At 40.1% G+C, this 20,999-nt stretch overlaps 1 long non-coding RNA gene across 1 annotated transcript in view; it reads left to right on the top strand.

Annotated features, from left to right (window-relative positions):
- The window catches only part of LOC137287085 (uncharacterized), a 49,674-nt gene that overhangs the window by 26,267 nt on the left and 2,408 nt on the right, over positions 1-20,999 (top strand). The window contains exon 2 of the long non-coding RNA XR_010957010.1: positions 18,481-18,559. This is a non-coding gene — a long non-coding RNA (uncharacterized lncRNA). The remainder of the gene's footprint in view (positions 1-18,480; positions 18,560-20,999) is intronic.

Here is a 20,999-nt window from a genome sequence, read left to right as displayed (position 1 = left end):
AATCGATCGTGCATTGTACTAAAGTTTCAAGAAATACGGTTGCCGTGGAGTCCAGTAAAGTTAAAATGACTTTGCTGTCTCTTGTTGAGGAAGTTGCAAAGTGTCTCCTAAACCTGACAACTAAAGACCTGAGAGGAGCGCGACACACTAAAATACATGCCTGTCATATTATATGATATGACATAATCTGTGTTAGAAATGATTCTTGAAAGACATGAAGCTTAGGATTACAGATACATCCCAGTGACAGCTTTGGAAGATTACCGTTGTTGCTAACAGGTTTCAGTCGGAGGGGCGGTGATGATGGTGGGAAACAGTTAAGAGGGGAAACCTAATCCTGTGTTTCATCCACGGGCATGATATATGGCTCTCTATTTGTACCTTAAAAACAGTTTGGGTCTTTAAAAAAGCTGATATTCTGACAACCTCAAGTACTCTCCCTGACCAACATTATTTTCCCTTTCTGTCAGCCTATTCTGCAATGCTAAAAGCCCCAAAGAAGCAAGTCTAGCTGATCTTATCTGAATTTTGAGTGTGTGTGTGTGTGTTTCTGTGCACGTGTGCGTGTCTTTACCAGCACTGCGTAATGCTTATTTTGGAGTACCAGATCGTTGATATGTCATTATCAGATACATTTTACTGATAACGATTAGACTCGTCTTTATTTTCACATTAATTCCTAGCACCAGGCAGGGTAACAACGAGTACGATTTTAACATATATTGTCTTGACTCGGCTATGTAATAAACCAGTGGCCTCTCGATCTAAACAGACGCTCTCTAAACAGACGGTGTCCCAGAACTACATATATGTAACGCCATATTAGGTCTTAATACTTTGCAGTGCGATTGGGGAGCCCAGTAGTTAAGGCGTACTTTCGTCACGCCGACCACTCGGTTCGATTCCTCTCATAGGAGCAGTGTGTGATGCCCAGTCATGGTATTGCTGAAATATTGTTCAAAGCAGCGTAAAACCAGACTCCCTCATTCTTGTACGTCAGCAGCGCGTATCCAAATGTGCAAGTCTGCCGAATGGACTTGGCTGTTTCCTCACGGCAACACTGACGTCTTTTTATTTTTCTGTTGCAGCAGATTACACCATTCCAAGAAATCAAATTTGGAAAATCGATGTTCTTGTGACGAAACCTGTTGGTATAATCTTGATGTCGTACGCGATTCCTTGAATTCAACGACATTAAATTTGTCTGTTTTATTTTACAAATCTGTAACCTGGTATCAGATGAAGCTTCTGATCAATGAAATATTGAACATGGAACATCTTTGAAATATTCCGAAGGGAATTACAGTTAACTCGCCCAGCACTTACAAACTCTGTGTAGTATCAGAGCGTTGAGAACCCGGCCATTATACGAGGCACGAACTTCCAGCTTCCATACACTGTTAATCTTAAAGGTGGAGCATGGTATTATTTCATTATTGCTTGCCGGCAAACCTTTCATCTTTAATTCAGATCCTGACATGATGCGAAACGTACTGATTAACTATTCACGCACGGTGGACAGGCAGAGTTTTAAAACTTGTCATCTAGGCTTTCGGATCAAAATGGCGATCATAACAAAAAATGAGATGAAGTGGCAAGATATTGATTAAAACTTAGTCACTATCGTGCCTTTTTGGTCCATTAGTTCAAATTATAGACAAGCGTTCGTTTAATATCCCTTATCAGATTGATGGGCTCAAAGATTTCATTTCAAGCCACCTTTTTGGCCAAGTCGGGTGCATTGTGAACTTTTGACTTCCCGCGCTTTCAAGAAAGGGTCGTCTGCCGCTCCTGTCGTCTGCGCCAACTGTCAGTGTCCTCGCTGCACGCGATGAACTCATATTTAAGACGCAGAGTGTAAAGTAGGGATGACAGGAAAGGATGAATTTGGCATCTGAGAACCTAAGAAAGAGGTAGCTCCAGTCGGGACTACTGTCGTACGACATCACGCAATCCTGGTCAAAACTGGGCAAGTTGGACAAGCATCACGCAATGAAAGAGTCTATCAGGGAGGTGGTTTGCGCCTCTGCAGACAGCAAAACCCTGTGTGCTTAGCAGGAGGAAGAGGGCTTATAAAACTAATGCGTGGAAGTTAAAATGAGCAGTCTTTATTGTTCCCTGAGGTAGCACCAAATTTCCACTGTAATGATTTAGCCCCGTTGGCGAACTGGAAGCGACGAGAGTCCCTCGCCAACGGCCCATAGCAGTCGAGGAAGGCTTCTTCTCTGATCACGGTGGAAATTCGACAAATGATCTAATGAGCTCGACAACAGCAATATGTTTCTATTCGCTCGGCCTCGGAATACACAATAAGATGGCGTGAGCCTATCTGCCGCCGAATCAATAAAGAAGTTCCGTAGTGGCCATCCCCCAAGCCCTGTACTGTCTTCAACTGCCGGCTGGAAGACCGGGATTTTATTAAATGTTCGCCATGGCGTCTCCAACAAGGTCTTTGACAGCTCTCGTCGGAAATATGCTTTCGAGAAAATATGTTTGGCATCAATCCGACGTTGCCTTTTTAAATGGCCCTCATCATCCCTTGTCAAAATCTTAAAATGAACACCGCCAGATTTTTTTGAAAAAGTCGGAAATCGACTCCTGGCAATGTATCTTGAGGGAGATTGAATTATCCTCGGTGTTTGCTTGGGCCACGGACAAAGCTCATCAAGCCAAGGGCCTTTGGAGAATCGTTCAAAGCAGCCTGGATCAAAACAGCCACTTTGGACGGACGTTTCATTTAATTTGCCTATCCTGATAAAAGGGCCGTTAGGATAACATGCGGTATAGATGCATTGATAAAAGTATCACGAGCCCAAAGATTTAGGGTCGCCAGAGGACCCATAAGCTTTTCACCAGCTCCAATTTCATAATTGATACTTTTATGCCCAATTGGCTGCCTTGTTTATATAGAAGCACCGACACATATGAGACCAGCGACGGAATTCTTGATGGCCCAGTCCCCAGCGTCATCACTGCCACACGCGCGCGTGGTCTCCAAAGTTTATGAGCAACTTATAATAGCAGAATTCTCGTCAACGTTTTCTCCTCAATTTTGACTGCCACACGCTAAGGACACTTTGTTTAATCTAATTTTCCTCACTTCCATTTAAATGTTTGGATGGAGCACGATATTGCACAAAGGCGAAAACCAACCGATGAATTTTTGGAATATTTCCCACCAAACGTATATATAATGTATATAAAATATATGAATATTCCATATCGCTGACTTCAGTATCTATGAAGTACACATTTGCGTGAAATCAAATCCAGTGAGGCACAAAATATTCTCGAATTCTTGCGACACGCAAAACAGCTTTTATTCATGAGATGGCTTTGAGGACTAGTATTTTTAATTCAATGTGTGTGAACTTTCTACGTGAATATATTTGACACTTTGTTATGATTAGGAGTTATTCAATAGATTAGGAGTGTTCATTCATGTTGTGTTCGTATTAAACTATGAGACAGAGCACACAGAGGTCCCTTCGACACAAAAACATATAAACTACATAAGATAAAATACACCAACTTTTATGGTGACTTATAATGAAACAGCCTGGAAACGGGTATTCGATGGCGGTGGAGTTGTTAAGGGTATACTGTATTTTGGACCTATTTTCGGCGACGTTTTGGTTAAAGGATGAGGGATTTTGAATTATTTTTGCAGGTATACGCCTTATTTTGCCAATCAGTTTATTTACACTCTAACATGACCACGCTTTCCACATGTACATATTTTGTCCTCCTATACAAGATTTCGATATTTGTTGACAAGTCCTTGCCATTCCACGCAGAGTGTTATTTTCTGTCTAGACCCAAGACGGACTTCACGTCACACGATAGGCGATCTGCTTTAAGTGCCATCACGTGTACTTAAACACTTCCAGTTTCTCATTAGGCCGTGTTTGATACGAGTCACGTGACCCTGATCATTAGCTCTTTGGTCGGTATACATAACCACCAGGCATGAGCGGGTGCTATTTATCTCTTAAGGAGTATCCCCTTCTGATAACAACCCTCAAACCCCACTTCTCCCCCTCCTTAAGTTGTCTGGAGGGGTGTGCCCACACTCGATGTCCCATGACGTCACAGCTCGTGTGCAGGTGCAATTGACAAATCGAGCTCGGGCATTGACAAGGGTGCATGCTATCACCCCTTATTTAGGGTTTGTTTTCTGATTTAATGAGCCGATCTTGAAAGACACTTGTGCAATAATACACAGTTTGTGTAAACCTTCGACGGAAACTACGTTGGAGTTAATTTGTCTTTAATCATACATTGTGAATTGTTGAGTTCGTGAGTCAATATGAACGAAGAAGACCAATTTGTGAAAGATGATTCACATACAATGATGCAGCCTGTGCGTGTTTATTTGAACGAAATGTTGTACAATATTCACATACGTATCGCACACAGTGGAACTACAGTATAACCTCGCTAACACGAAGTCATTAGGACCATCTAAACTAATCGAGTTTTCCGCAGTTCGACACATGCTCTGTGATAATATTAGCACACTAATAATTACTGTAACGATTCCTCATCCCTTTCAACAAAGCGATATCAGTGGTCGTAGCTAACAAATGAGGCTTCTGATAATTGATAGTTTATGATAATTTCTAATATATACCGTCGAGTACAACGGTTCCTTAACTAGACTTACCTCTTTCAATGATAGAATTGGTGTACATGAACGGGCTTAGCAGTCAGTAGACCCATGAAGCAATGCTACACTCCAACATTCACATGTAGCGCTCAGATCGCACGTGGAACAGACTTAGACTATTACAATAGTCCTCCAAATGATAAATAAAGTTAACGGACTTCATTCCATATAATGAAACTGTTGGGAGCCTTACTACAATGTTCTTTGTTGTTTGGCTTTGGTGTATGTGCTACACAAACATAAGCAGATGCATTAAGTATACAATGCCCGCCTCAGTATGAGTCATTGTTGAAACAGGTTAACGCTAAATTCTAGTCACCGTCCACGACATTCTAATTTCGGATGGGGTGTATAACTTTAACTCTTTGTTAGTTCTCGACCGACTATTTCAACATCTGTAATTCTAAATCGACTTTGATGTTAACTATAGTATTATATACATTGATATTGTGAAGGTTATTGGACATGGAAGATATCTGGCAACCGTCGCATTAATTTCTGAGTTGGAGTGAGTGAGTGAGTTTAGTTTTACGCCGCACTCAGCAATATTCCAGCTGTTTGGCGGCGGTCTGTTAATAATCGAGTCTAGACCAGACAATCCAGTGACCAACAATATCCGCATCGATCTGTGCAATTGGGAACCGATGAAATGTGTCAACCAAGGTTATTCTGAGTTTGAAGTTTGAAACGTAAATAGTAATTTGTTTGAAAACGAAAGATGTATGGGCAAGCCCAATTTTTCGAACGGCTCAGTCCGTTACACAAAATTGTTGTGTGTCCTTCGCGTACCTCTTTACCGAAGTAGCCTGACAGGTAGTGGTTCAGGTTACCTTAAGTCTTAAGTCGACGTCCAACATTAAATCCGAAATATTCGTGAATTCTCACCTGAGTCTACCACCTGAGCATGTTTTCTCTTCGTTTCGGGGGAGGGGGCATTTGGGCTTTTTTTTTATAAATTTGTTACTCTTGTTGTTTGGTTTTGTTTTGTTGGGTTGGTTTTGGGGGGATGTTTTTATTTGTTTTGGGGGGTCTTTTTGTTTGTTTTGGGTGGGGGGGGGGGGGGTGTTCTGATTTATTGTTGTCTTTTGGGGATTTTTGTGGGGGAGGGGGTGTGTTTGTTGTGTTTTTTATTGTTTGTTTTAAGAAAAAGGTTGAATCAGATTTTCATCTGATAAAATTTATATAATTACTAAGATTTCCCTCAATTCTGAATGAATGTTGAGGCTCCACTGATATTGAAAGGTACGGTATCAGACCAGCCTTTCCCGAATTTGCTTTTATCCTTCTTCTGACCGGGTGATAGAAAACATTGTACGGATCCGTACATTTGATTTTTAACCTAGAATCAATGAGACACAGAACTATCAGTACGTTTTTAGACATATGTTGCTAAATTATTATTTTTGAAGACTGGTACACGCCTCTTTCTTTCTTTGTTTTTTTTTTGTTTGTTTGTTTTGTTTGTTTTGTTTTGGTTTCGTTTGGGTTTTTTAAAATTGTCTTTTGTTGTTGTTGTTGTTTTGTTTTTGTTTTTGTTTTGGGGGTGTGTGGTAGTTTTTCGTCGGTTTGGCAATTTTTCTCAAAAATGATCAATTATTTTTCGAATTCTATTGGTCTTTTCCTCGTTCCTGTTTATGGCACTGAGTGAGCTGAAACGTTCTCTAACTTGTGTCGAGTTATGGCACTAAATATCATCATGGATGTTTTGTTTGTGCAAGACCTGAGTGTGTCGTTCAATAGAGTGGTAAACAGATTACTTTTCTTCCCGATTAAGCTGACACGATGTAATTGAACAACTCCTGAAAATGACAGTGACCCAACGCATTCCATCTCACATCCACACTCCATTCACATATCATATACATATCACGTTCTTTCCTGATTTGTAGTTATATCTATATATTGGGTAGCATGCATTTTATTGGGAGGCTTTGTTGTACATATATTTGTTATTGATTTAACTACAAATGTAAAGTTATCAACACCACAACAGGAACTAAACCTCAATCGACGAAATACGTTGGTGTATTTCCTTTCGTGTTTCTGAGGGCTGGGAAGAGTGTTTGTATGTTGGGGCAATCATTCGTAAGAAGCAGGAAAATATGATTATTTGAATAATTGCCGCTTGCAAATCTGTATCATTTAAAGCTTGCATTCAATCTCCATTAACTGTCCCGAATGAGGACCGCCTGTGCCATTTCACCCACTGACATATATTCTTAAACACCCAAGGCCAGGATCAAGACGCGCAGCAAGATCGAATAACCAGTCGTGAATGAAATTAACATATATATTTGCATTGAGCTGCTTCTAATTACGCAAAATGCCTCTTGTTTGCTTGTCGGTCGGGCGGCCAGTGACGCTTGTTCCAGTTTCAACTAAAGGGGAAGTTTTAGATGGGTGGGGGTGTTTTCGTAAACCTGGGTTTGTTATCTAACGCCTGGGTGTGGGGTAGGGTGAGGGTGTTAGCTCAGGACGTCGAGTTGTATTGGTGAGGGTTGATGCTTTTTTTTTGTTTGTTTGTTTCTTACTTTCTTTGTTTGTCTGTTTGTTTTGGGCTTTTTTGTTTTGGATTTTGTTTTGTTTTGTTTGTTTGTTTGTTTGTTTTGGGGGTGTTGTGTTTTTGTTTTTTTGTTTTTTTTTGGGGGGGTGTTGTGTTTTTTGGGTTTTTTTGTTTTTTGTTGTTGTTTTTTTCAATTTGCTCTTTGCTTTTTGTTGGTGTCTTTATTTCAGAGGTATGATGGGGTAGCCTAGTGGGTAAAGCGTTCGCTCGTCACGCAGAAGAAGCGGGTTCGATTTCCCACAGGGGCACAATGTGTGAAGCCCATTTCTGGTGTCCTCGGTCGTGATATTGCGGGAATATTACTGAAAGCGGCGTAAAAACTAAAAGCGCTCACTCTGGCATTGACACTTTTAACATAACGAAAGAATGGCTTACTCGATAAACACCCTGCCGCTCCAGAAGAAAACCAGTCAAGGCTCACAGACTTGTATTGTATGACTCGGTCGTGCAACTCAAATCCTCCTAATGTTGACTTACGCTTCGCTTCACCTTTCGACATTGCTCATAATATCGGTGACTGGTTTGTCTGCTCTTTGGTACATTGCTTGTAACCCTCATCACATATATGGAATATAAATGGTAAACTGTAATTATTACGGTTCATGTACTGACCAAACCCGTCTATCGCCATAGTCGCATACGATAGAGCACCGCAACAGGTAGAACAGGTTCGTCACTTACACTTTATAGAAGGGCAGGTGAGGTAGCCGAGTGGTTTAGGCATCCGCTCGCTACGCCAAAGGCCAGGGTTCGATTGAATACATTGATACAATGTGTGGAGCCCATTTCTAGTGTTCCTTGTCGTGATAGTGCTGTAATATTGCTGAAAACGGCGAAAAAAGCACCACCTCATCACACAAAAAAGAAGGATTTTGAGGTTGGTTATTTTTTCAAAACAAGGGCAACATCAAAACATTAAATCACTTGTATCGTGTTAAGTCAAGGTACCACAATATACCAGAATATAGCTGAATTTAAACTGAAATGATCAGTCACCAGTGTTTATATATTGCGAGGATGTTGTTGATACAGCTGACGGACACATAAGATTACCATTATTATACCATCAAAATCGTTGGTGCGTTTACCACGCGTGCGGTGTGGATTTAAGTAGTACGGTTAGAGATCAAATTAAACAAGAGCTCTACATAAAACTGACAAAGAGGAAATGATGTCCAGCCCCAATGTCCATGTCGCCGGTTGCTGAAAATTAAGTGTTCCCGTCAATACATTAGCATATCGCCTGCCACTTTCAACTGTGATGGCGAAAATTGGCCTCGTAACAGATGTCCGCCTTGCCTACCACCCTGGCATAGTTCGCACTCATTCACTTATTGAGTTTAGAAGACTCCAGGAGAAAAAGCCCTAGTTGAAGCAATTGCCAAAACATGATTAATTCTGGACAAATATATTCTTCCCATGGAGAGATGTTCAACGACACCAACTCGGGAAGCAACAATAGAAAGCAGCCCATACGGTGACCCGTCCCAAAGGGGTTGCAAACTCTGATCGCCCCCATCATATTTTCTGCTCAATTAAGTTTGCAAACTTGGAGTTTACTTTACCATTGAATCGCCTAATCTCCTTAGTAGCGCAGCCTCGGGCAGTTACGAAGCGGCCATTGTTCGGTCCATTACATTTCTCAAGGGGCTGGACAACACCGAGCCGAATGGCGACCACGAGAAAGACCGCAGACTAGGAATCAGCAATCAATAATAGGCTGATGTTGAGCGTCATTTGTATCGGTCATTGAATATGGCAGGTGCAGTCAACCATACCTGCTAACGCGTTTTAATCGTCAATAAACATGTCTGAGTTGACGAGCTTGGGGTGTGGGCTCCCATAGCTTTCCTTGCATGTCCTAGGGTCATCTTTATTAGTTGTTAGGTTCAACTGACGTGTTAATGTACTCACGTTTGTTATTGCAGTTTGATGGTTATAGCACAGTGTCTGCTTTATGGCTGCAAGACTGAGAAGATTTACCGAGAGCTCGTCTTGGTCTTTAATTTATTCCTAAATTCATAATAATTGAAAAATTATGGAAATAGATGAATAATTGTCCTTATCTTTACCTGTAATTCCGTGGGTTTTAAATAATAAAATTCATCTAGTTTGCATTAATTTATGTTAAATTGAATAATATGACACTGTGGCTGAGCGTATAAAGGAAATAACATTTTACGAAATCAACATCTTCTGCACGAGTGTTCTGAGCGACTCTGCCTCAAGGACTGTTTATAATGATAGGTTGTCCCTTCTTGTCAAAACAATGAACTTTGGCAGATTCCGTTTGAATTTCTCTTGAATTCATCACATTGATGGTATTTCAACATCAAACTTGACACCGTTTCAATCACCATTTTTTTCATTCGTCCCTACAATTCGTAAAAATGACAATTTGTACAAAAATATAGTATCATTTTCAAATTTAACGCTATGTATAGACAAGAAGTTGCTTATTTTGGATAATCAAATTCTCAATATTGACATGACGTGTCACAATATCCATATATCCTCAAGTTCGAGTGGGGCGCTGGGTTAGCCTTATGGTTAATGCGTTCGCTCGTAACGCCGAAGGCCCGGGTTCGATTCCCCACATGGGTACATTATGTTAGGCCCATTTCTGGTGTCCCCCTCTGTGATTTGTTGAAACATATCTAACAGCGACGTAAAACGAAATTCACTCACTCATGTTGGCGTAGACTTTTAGAAGTATTGTATTACTCAAAACAGTAAAGCCGCACCCAATTCCTTCACACTGCAATAGGTAATCAATAAATGACAAATTAACTATAGTACTATGAACTGATTGGTTGATATTTAACTTCATTAGGGTGTATATTGGTTTCATATTAACATTATGAAAGTCTGCAAGTCCTAAGCTGAGATTTATCCAAACTACTTGACCAATCCCCTAGTAGTGAACTATCTATCATATGCTATTCCAAATCATATTGTTTTAATTGTAGTTACAGCCCTAGTGTAATTTCCATGATGGACTACTGAGGTACGCTGTGGTAGAAAGTTGAATTCTGATTTTTTTCTCTTCACTAGATGAAACATTGTCTGAAACAGGTTAGATAAACGCAACTTTTAGCAATATTCCAAAAATACAACAGCGGGCGACACCGAAAACGCTGCTGCTCACACTGTACCCGGGTGCGGACACTGGGTCTTCGTCGTGACGAGCCAACGCTTTAACCACCAGGCTACCCCGCCGCCTCGATAAAACATAGAACGACAATCGTGGGGCACGAATACCCTTGCACATGCACTTGAATTCCGCAGTCATCATCTTCTAGAAAAATAACACGCTTCTGTGAAAAAAACAAACATATATCTGCTTCCAAACAACCGTCAATTACTCAAATGACGAATACAGAATGCCACTCCGAAAGTAGTCAGCGTGACACGTTATATTTGGGATTACATATACTTTCTCAGCAAAGTACCGATTACAGTACGTTTGTCAGGTGAAGTCCCATACCTGGACTTTGTACTTTACTTGGAAACTGTAATCCAGAGATCGCAAGTGTTCCCTTATTTTATCCCAGGTTTCTTCACAGCCTATGCGAAACATAACTTGTGAAGAAACATGGGGAAAGGTAAAGAAACACACGTCCTGTCATGTCCCTTATTTCCCCTCGGTGTATAAATATATGTTATATTCAAATAATGTGTAGTACAGATTCAGGATAAAAATGCATCGTTTCATTTTTACAGACAAAGACCCAGAGACCAAACTACCAGCATACACCTATACCTTGTCAAATTGTTTTCTCAGAGTTACCTATAAGCTCACAACATGAAAATGTAACAAAACAATCTCGAAATATCTATATTGTTTTATTTTAGAGACTGGTCTTAACAAAGAATAAATCGTAGAGTGTAAACATAGTTCATATGAAAAACATGTTACTGTTCTGAGATGTGAAAGAAGTGGATATCTCGCTTTTAAAACCTGTTCTTAGCACGTGGACTAATGACACAATCAATTAGCACAATCTCTCATCAATCAGAATCTTGACATCTCCATTCAGACCCCTTCCATAACAAAAACTATATAGCACACAGCCTGACTGGGGAACACGTGCCTTTAACGTTAAACTTTGGAAACAGTGTCATACTGATAATCCATTTCATGCATACTCTGTGAGCTTTTATTGCCATCATCCTTAGATAAAGTGATTAAAGTGTCAGCCACAGGCGCGTGTGGTGTGTTCCACGCCATTGAACCAAGTCGTAAAATAGTGAACAATTAGTGATGCCGTATTAATAGGTTATTGATACTGAGATAAGCATTATCGACAACTTCATCGTACGTATCGTCATATTCCCTGGAACAGCTGGTCTCGCTGAGCGTGTGCGATCGTCATCATAGCTATCATGTGATGATAAAACTAACGGGATTAACGCGATTAGATGAAAATGCAAATATTGTCGATGGTTTCACCGATCCTCTTTGAGAATGCTCACAGTGAACGAATCGTGATGAGAACAATAGCTGACGGGCAATGTTTTCTGTCAAACGTTGAAATCCTCACATGATAATGATGAAATACATTGATGGAGTGTTACGAGACTAGGGGTGTGACAAGGGCCTGCTCCCTCCCCCTCCTTTTTAATGATACTGTCTGAATAGCTGAACACGCAGCCGGATTCAATTGATTTCTGTTTTCAGTAATTATGTGTCAATGCTATACATATAATTCAAATTATAACGTGTCTTGTAATTTTAAAAAGATCATGCAACACTGACGAAGGGCCAAAACCAAATATTTTATGTTTCTTTACATCCCTTAGATTCAGATCCACTCTAGTCTGTGGTCCACATGCACGTACATATAATCATATGCATGTGATAAATGACTCGTTTAAAGCTTCAGGAGGGTTGTACAAAGTAAGCTTCGAGGATGCAGGGAGTTAGTCCAACAGCGAAGACCGCCATACCTGCTGAACATATATTTTAGGAAACCGATGCCGCACTGCGGCCCGTTTCTTTTTTCTGCAAATATATTAAACGAAAAACATTAAACAATGAAGAAACTCTATGTCTGCTTTGATTTACGTAAGATTTGAATTCAAATGGTAATGGGATCTAAGCGATGCAAACACTTTATTTTGACTTGGCATACAAGAAAAGTGTATGTACAGTATGTGTACTAATAATTTTCTGCTGCAGTCAACGCGTACATTTTCGTTCATGCTAAACACGATTTAAACATAACATGAATCTAAGCGTTTAAAACAGTTTAATTCCTTTGCATTAAATATCACGGCATTCTCGCATGTTCGATTACACCTCTGTCAGACGCCCTGAAATCACGACTTGCAGTGTATTCGCCAGAATCATATTATGAACGTGAGTTTTTAGTGGTTTGAAAAAGATGTCATTTATTTAGAATAATTGCATTTGCTACTTCAATTGTTGACGGAACAAAGGTGTATATTTGTTGAACTCGTTAGTATTGTAAATATTGCCGTGGTATCGATTTGTGCGGTGTCAGTTTCATTCATTCCATTCAGGTCTTTGTGTCAACGGGTTTCTGCGGTAGACCTGAAAGATGGGGATTTAGAGATAAGCCTGACTCAAGGGACTGTTCTCGTATGTCAGTTCAAACATATCTTTCATCTTCAAATGTCCTAGCTACTTCAGACTATTTATGATTAATATATGCCACATCAACAGCATTTTCCTGTTCCATTTGCCTCCGTTTTCTGTGAGAGTGTTCTGCTAAAATCAAGGCGACACTGACTCGCTGTAGGGATCCTACTTATTATTCTAGTCAGGCCAGCTAACTTTTTTCGATCTCAGACGAAGGGGGGTAACTCTTAAACAGTCATCACAAGTCATTGCGCTAAATTGATCTCCGAAGAAAGAGTCAGGCAGGCGCCCAATCAGCTCAGATCGATTCGTGCGGAGAGGATCAGAGGGGTATCGAGGGACTTTGCCCCATCAAGGGGTTCCAGCTGAACTCTGACCTCAGCTTCAGTATACCACGGCCAGCCAATAACGGTGGCAGATTTTATTTGGCGGAGGCTTGAAGCATCTGCTAGAGTCCTGATACCGCAATTTTGACTGCTTTATCTTGGATTAGACCGGTCCCTTGAGATAATGTCTTTGCCCGTAACCATGTATCCACGATCGGAAAATTATCCTTCGGAAGGCCTTATCAATAGCATGAGCTAAAGACATTTGCCTGCTGCTGCGACTCCCATCATGAGGGATACGGGCAGACGTCAAAATGACAAATTGATTGAAAGGCAGACGACAGCCCAGTCTAGTGGCGCGCGCGGGAAAATCCATTGGGATTTGCCCAACATGATCGCCAAGCTCCAATGCTAACAAGCGCGGAGTGGGCCAGATATTAATATGCTCTATGATGAGCCATCTTCTGGAGAATGTCAGAAATGTAATGGGCGATTTGACGAGATAGTGTCAGCGCAAATTTGAAAACTTAGACAAACGAGGATTGCAAGGCAGCATTTCGATGTTTGCGGAAGATCCGGTCGCATATCTTGCCTCATCTTCAACTTCTTGTGGCCACGAGCCCTACTCTCCAATGGGACCGACCAGCCTCGGTCTGAGTCTCAACCAAAGACTGATATGTATGCATCAGGGCGCACGCGAGCTGAGATGCACGTGCATTCGCATATTGCTCTGGCCAAAATAAATTGAAGGACACCAGAGTTCATATCCTGCAACTCACCTCCCCATCTGTCGTAGTGTATAGTTCCTTTATTTCACAAGATGTTCGGTGCGAAAGTTTCACTTTTATTTGATTTCATTTGTGATAACCCGGAATTGCATTCAACTCACGATCCTAGTGTGTATACTCGGGTCCCGTCTCGGGTTTACAAAGTCACAAAGACAAATCGGGAAGTTTCTTTGTCTTCTGTCCGTCTGTCGGTCTCAGGGTCCAAATCAGGGTTAAGAAAGGATTAAATCTATGACACCACTAGGAATCTCCGATCAGACCTTGGTGCAATCGCTATGTATTTGACTGGTCGGAAGCGTGTTTGTTGAGAAGCGGAACAACTAAATGGGATCCCTTTAACACACGGATAATTAAGATGGGATTTGATTAACCATTTCCATTGTGCACTTCCTCTTACAGGTGATACATTGTTGAAATGTCCTAAGGGATTCCAAACGCTTCTGTCTATAGTTCGGGATATATATGAAACAATATTTCGGTTTGTCATTGAAAAAAGTCCATGTTGTAATACTTATGGGCACCTGTTTAAAGTTTAACACCACCCCAAACGGTTTGGGGACATTCGATAAATTATATTAGGTAATTATGAAAAAGTAAGTACATTTGTCGGAAAGAACTTCCTTTGAGTATATATTGGTGGAAACACAGACAGCTGATACAACCACGATGTCAACCACGACCACATCATTCACTGTTACAACCACGGACACAATCACTGCTGCAACCACGGAAAGAGTCACTCTACAGCTATGGACACAACCACTGCTACAACCGCTGGCATAGGGAAGGACACAATCAATCTACCACTGTGGACACAACCACTGCCACAGTCACAGCTACTACTACAGACAGAACCACGACCATTATCTTATAACGGATGGTGTAAGCAACCATGAATTATATCCAATACAAACAATAATCGCACAACATACAGAATACGTTCAGATGCTTTAGAGTTTAATCAGACGCAGGTACAGTCATTGCACGAAAAAGTAACTCGCAAAATATCATTCTGTCCATATTGTACGAAAATATAATTTTATCCATGGAGTCATATGTGTCCAACGAGTGTTTTATGGCTTACCAACAAGTGCCATACGCAGTCTAACTCGCTAATGTGTACACTGAAACCGTTAACCCAGTGAGTAAGCTTGGTATTTGGTGGTACAGTGTCAGGATAATCACTCCCTTGCGATGTACCTAGCGTTGCCTAGCAGCCCGCACGTGCCGTCCGTACGCGTTTGAAATGTCACCTTCAAGGTCGCGTTATATTTTCAACGTCATGTGTATTTCGTGGCGTATTTATTATCACATTTGCGGACAAAATAGACCCGAAAATACCACACAATTAAGTAATCAATTACGATATAGTCCTCAGGTGTTACCGCAGCGGACAGGTGCGCGAAGGTAAACTTTACCAGGAAGATTAAAAGGAAAAGAATGAACTCATTTCAGGTGATAGGTGTGATCTCGGTGTTTGATTTAACGGCAGGCACGGGGAAATAGATCTTGTAGTTTTCGCTTCGCACTGCTCAGGTAATAACACCCATTGAAACACAGGTTTAATCTGTATTGATATACCTGCCACACTTACCTGTCACAGGTGAAAATCTCTTTGATGATTGCCGGTACACTTTATCATGTAAACAATACTAAACGAAATACCGGTTTGCGCCAAGAGCAGAACACCACTGGCCTTTTTCGCTCTCCCCATGTCCAAACATAAACCTGTTAAGTAACCCACTTCTGGCGTAAAATATATATAGATATAGGTCTAGCGACAGGAACTAGACTAAGCTGCAGTGCGATTTCTGTTGTCACAGAAAGCGAGTAGTATAATTATGGCAGCAAATAACTTTCATCTTTGGTGCAAGTTCATATATCACAGGAAATATGTAACAGTTACTTTTTCACATGAGTTTACAGTCGGGTCATTCGCAGTCGCTGTTACAGTAATCATTCTCACTTCAGTTTGCCAATATCCGTTTTGAGTATTTACACATGTCCATATAGTTAGAAAAATGTCAATTTCTGTTTTGTTTCTTTTTTCCCATTGCTTCGCTTGCTCCAATAGACGAGTTGTATTGGGTATGCACTTCATTAAATCGATATTACAAAAGAAATATTCATTTATTCAAAATATACTCTATCTGAGAAAAAAAGTAGTTTTATCAATTTTAGTATCTTTAAAAAACATTAATGAAGACTTATCTCACATATAATTAATTCAAAACATTTTAACATGTTCACCTATCAAGGTGTGTACATGTGTTGACTGAAGAGGATCTCTACAAGTACATTGTAGCATGGTGATGTGTGCAGCTATATAAACATTATAAGAAATATAGCTTGATTAAAAAAGTATTTTACTGTTATTATTAAAAAATTCATTACTGAGAACAAATATTTCTCATTTGATGTATACATGTAAATAGTACTTAAAATCACACCACGTCAATATGCCATATCGTATGAATCATATCTTTTTTCATTTCGAATCGGTGTAATTTGATATCTGTTAATCCCACTTATAGGAGACCAAACCTTGGTATGTATACCTCCTTAGGCCCATTAACCTTACTAATGGTATATCCCGTATGTTAATTAACATTTGAATCTAGTTTAGCACTCAATAAAAAGGCAAACGTTGCAGTCTTGGCTCAATTTCTTTGCGCCGTGTCCTGTTTTTACTACAAATATGTAAATACAATTTGATTTTATGACACAACGTCATAAAATCTTGAACTAATCATATCAGGGCCATAAAAACACATCTCTTAAAATTCAGAGTGCCCTTAACTGTTGGATTCAAAGTCTCTTTTTAACCTAACATTCCATAAAACATCTACGAGTGTAATTCATTCACGTACAGTTCAGAAAATAATCAAGATTCCAATTTGAACTGGAAGCCCAATATGGTATTTCTGTCGCATGGCATATGAGGAAAATAATGAAATTCGAAGGTTTATTCCTTTTTATTGCTTAAAGAAATCTGTCACAAAATCGCACGGAGGAGGAACTGTCCTTGGGCAGTGCGTACCTTGTTTCCAGATTGGACAATATCAGTTGGTCTTCAATATGGCGGTGCCACAAAAGAACCTATTTTACGTGGTATTGCTGAGACACGGGAGATCCAATACCGTAAAATAACAAGAAAAATAAGGGATCTAACCATTTGTCATAAAGCTCTGGCTTTGTCTAGCGAATAATACGGCCGCCATGGATACGTCTTAAGGCATAGCCTTCTGTATTATTTCTTCTCCAAACACGGGGATGTTGAATGTTGGTGACTGGCAAACTTCTTCTTGGGGACAGAGGAAGACCTTTGGTAGGATTATAAAAGGATCAGGACATCTTGTTCTAAGATTTACTATTGAGGGACGATAATTCCAAACCCAAGACCACAAACACAAGAGCAAATCGGTTTTCTTCCAAGTGGGATTTGTTTAACAATATAACAATTATGTCTTCCTGCTTGAATTAGATGGTGGGTGGATTGATGTGTTGTCCTGGAAACGTTTGCGAAGATCGGGAAGGGGGGTGGAAGGTTTTCATTGGGGTAGGTGGGCGGATTAAAGGTGCAACTCAGGTGCAAGATTTAATGCTATTGTCGGCACCAATGTCCTCCTTGTACTCTCGGTGTTACAATACAAGAGTACAATGGTGCTCATGTCGTAGTTTCCTGTATGTGATGACCGTGGAATCCCACAGTTGTTGTATTAAGTTGTAGTTCACTCATTTACATTGTTGAATGAGTTGAATTTGTATTGTGTTCGCAAGGTGACGGACCTTTAAAACCAACCATCTTTGAGAAAACTAACACGTGTTGTATACCCACCCAAATGTATGCGCCAAACGTGTTCGTCTAAAACAAGGTTCATCGCACAATTTTGGAATAGGCTATAATAAACACCATCATATAATCATCACCATTGTCGAAGATCAGTTCTTGTAGTACAGTCATATAGCTGGAATATCACTGAGTGGGGCATTGAACAACAACCAAACAATAACACACATATCCTTGACTCCACTTTCAATGTATTATCCATGTATGGAAGTCATGTCTAAGACACATCAAATAGATATATTTTTATCCCACAGATTTGTAATGAGTAGCCTCACGGTGTACAATATGAAATACGTGACTAAACGCCAGCTGATACCTATTATCCATACATTTTTTTCTCTAAAAATCAAATTTTATTATCGTGGGATGCAATCTCGCAAAACTTGAATATTTATCACAATTAATACAGTTTGACAGTGTGTCAGGTATGTCATTAACTTTGACGCCGCTGATACGCCTGTCAGGTTTAGAAATAGAAGCGCTGTTGTTTTTACCTCCGAAATAACACGCTCTCGGATACATAAATGTGTGGTTGCTTTCTCAAATGAAGAGATATTTGCCTGGCCAGAGATTAATCATGATAACATTCCAGGAAATCAAATTTTGTAGAAAACCACAGCGCTTCCTTAGTCATTCTTCATGTTAATTGTAACAGAGTCAGTATTCTTGCATCTTGCAGACTATAATCGCCGGGGGGACACTTGATGAAGGGGAACCCTGTACGACAACATGTAGAGGATGGTGATGAAGAACAAAGGGTGAGCTTCATACTGTCTCTATTCATCATCATCATCATCATCATCATCATCATCACCATCATCATCATCTTCATCATCATATTCATAATATTCACCATCATATTCATCATCACATCATCATCATATTCATCATATTCATCATATTCATCATCATCATATTCATCATCATATTCATCATCATTACCTCATCACCATCACCATCATCAATTTCATCATCATCACAATCATCATCATCACAATCATCATCATCATCATCACGATCATCATGTTTAATGAAAGTTTTAACTAGACTTCATAGTGTTGTGTGTTCGATGGTTAGGTAACGCACTTCACAGGTAGTATTTACGCGACATCGTTGAGCGTCAAACGCCTTGGTTATTGCCCTGTGAGATCGAAGTGTTTTGCTGAAGCAAGTGGTGAGGTATAATAAAAGTGACCTAACAAGACTATGTTGGGATGGGGTTTTAGTTAGAATTAACGCATCTTGTTTTGATCACTGCGAGATCCACGTTTTCTGTGAGTAATATCAGCACATATATCTCTATTATTCAAGCGAGTGGGTTTTAGGTTTGCACCGCTGTTAACAATATTCCAGCAATATCATGACACCGGAAATGGGCATCACACATTGTATCCAGTACATTTATGACTGCACTTTTAAGTTCAAACGTTTGCAGATTTTTAAATCAGAAAAAAACGTATTTAGCATCAGTTTTAAAATCAAACATTGTTCTGGCCGGCTTCATATTATTCAATTTTCAAATTCAATTTATACTCGATAAAGTTTTCATTTTATACGTTTTTTAAACGTTAAATTTCTGTCTAAGAACCAGCCTAATGGAACAGCAAACGTTAATGTTCGTGGAATCTTTCAGTATTATTCATACGATTAGGCGCTGATTATGCATCACCCTGTCATATCTGATAGCGTAAAGAAACATCTCTGTTCAAATGTTCCAACATGCATTTCATTCTGCAATCTTTAACGAACTAGCACCGTGGCAATTGAAATCAACCTTCTCCCCTTGTATCCAAGCCACGGCCCCTGAACATGCCCGCCCCACCGTCTGTTATTACCACATGAGGGTGAAGCTTTTATTCTCGAATACAGTCGTTCTGGAGGCAGAGAAGTGCAAAACTATCCTTCACTGCTTAAAAGCTCGCGTTCCCGTGACATGACATTTAGCCTCGTTTTGGATGGCACTGACCTCGTTTTCACTATGGATCCCGACCAATCAAATGAAGTTTTGCTAAGTGTTCCACGTCGACTTATAGCGGATGTCCCTGACCCTTTGACAACAACATGTCGTCTTCTTTGAAGTAGTAGGTAAATACACTCAAACCGGTTTTATGAGATTGCCGAGTAAACGGAGAGGGTTAGGCTACATGTTTAATTGATGCGTGCACGTGGTCGACATGGCACGTGCAAGCATTCCGAAAATGCATTGTTATTTTTGTTGGAGGTGTTTTGATTCACAATCTTCTAAATGCAACACAGGTGTTTTCCATTAACACAATACAACATGATATTTGGCAATTGGAAGGCTGATTACGAGTTGGCGCTATTTCGATCGGGACTTTTAACAAGTAATGTAACATTTCTGTCACGAACATTGGAATTGTCACGTATCCGTTTGTGAGAAATAATATGTAACGACAAGTAAACGAAACTTTAACATGATTTGTTTCGATTCATTATTCCTGTGCACACTGAAACTGTCACTACATCGTTTTGTCCGCGTAAACTTACAGACGACTCTGATATTAGCTTCATATTCCCGTTAAACCTCGACTCTTTCCTTCAGGTTCCACGATATGGCTCATTGATAAGGGTGAAGTGCGTTAATTTTATTGTGATTGTATTTCAGTTACATCGAGATATGCGAAATATCAAGATATCCGTATCGAGTTAAAAGATCTTGAATAAAGATACATTATGCAGGATTTTACCGGGACCGAGATGTCCTATACAGACAACCGAGTTATCAGAGGTCGACACAAGGGTGCTTATATACATAAGTATATGGATATTCCTCTTCAGGCAAATAAGATATTGGGATCTGATCCTCTGTAATCATTTTGATCACCATGTATTGGCTGGCGTCTTCAAGAACTTGAAGAGTGTCAGAAATAGAAAATTCTTAGGCCTCCTGTATGTACCAACTTGACTATCAGCGATCTTGGTGTGCTATACAAAACAACCTAAAGTGGCGCTGAGACTATGGTATGTCTTTGTCAAAGTATGGGACTTAAGATTAGCGCTGTGGTTGTTTTGTGCAAGGGCACCCTTTCCAGGTCCCACATTCCAGACCCACAAGAGGTCTGAGTGCCCCCATACTCCAACATAAACTTACGATAATCCTATCATGAAGATTGCTTCCTGCAAGTGGGCCCATTTTGCCCGGAATTTCTTGATTACTGTCTGTTTTCTTGCTTAATT

This window comes from Haliotis asinina, chromosome 6, assembly GCF_037392515.1.
Source record: "Haliotis asinina isolate JCU_RB_2024 chromosome 6, JCU_Hal_asi_v2, whole genome shotgun sequence".
In the NCBI taxonomy this organism is placed as follows: Eukaryota; Metazoa; Mollusca; class Gastropoda; order Lepetellida; family Haliotidae; genus Haliotis; species Haliotis asinina.
The sequence above is the reverse complement of the archived record's forward strand: the minus strand, read 5'-3'. Positions and strand labels throughout refer to the sequence as shown.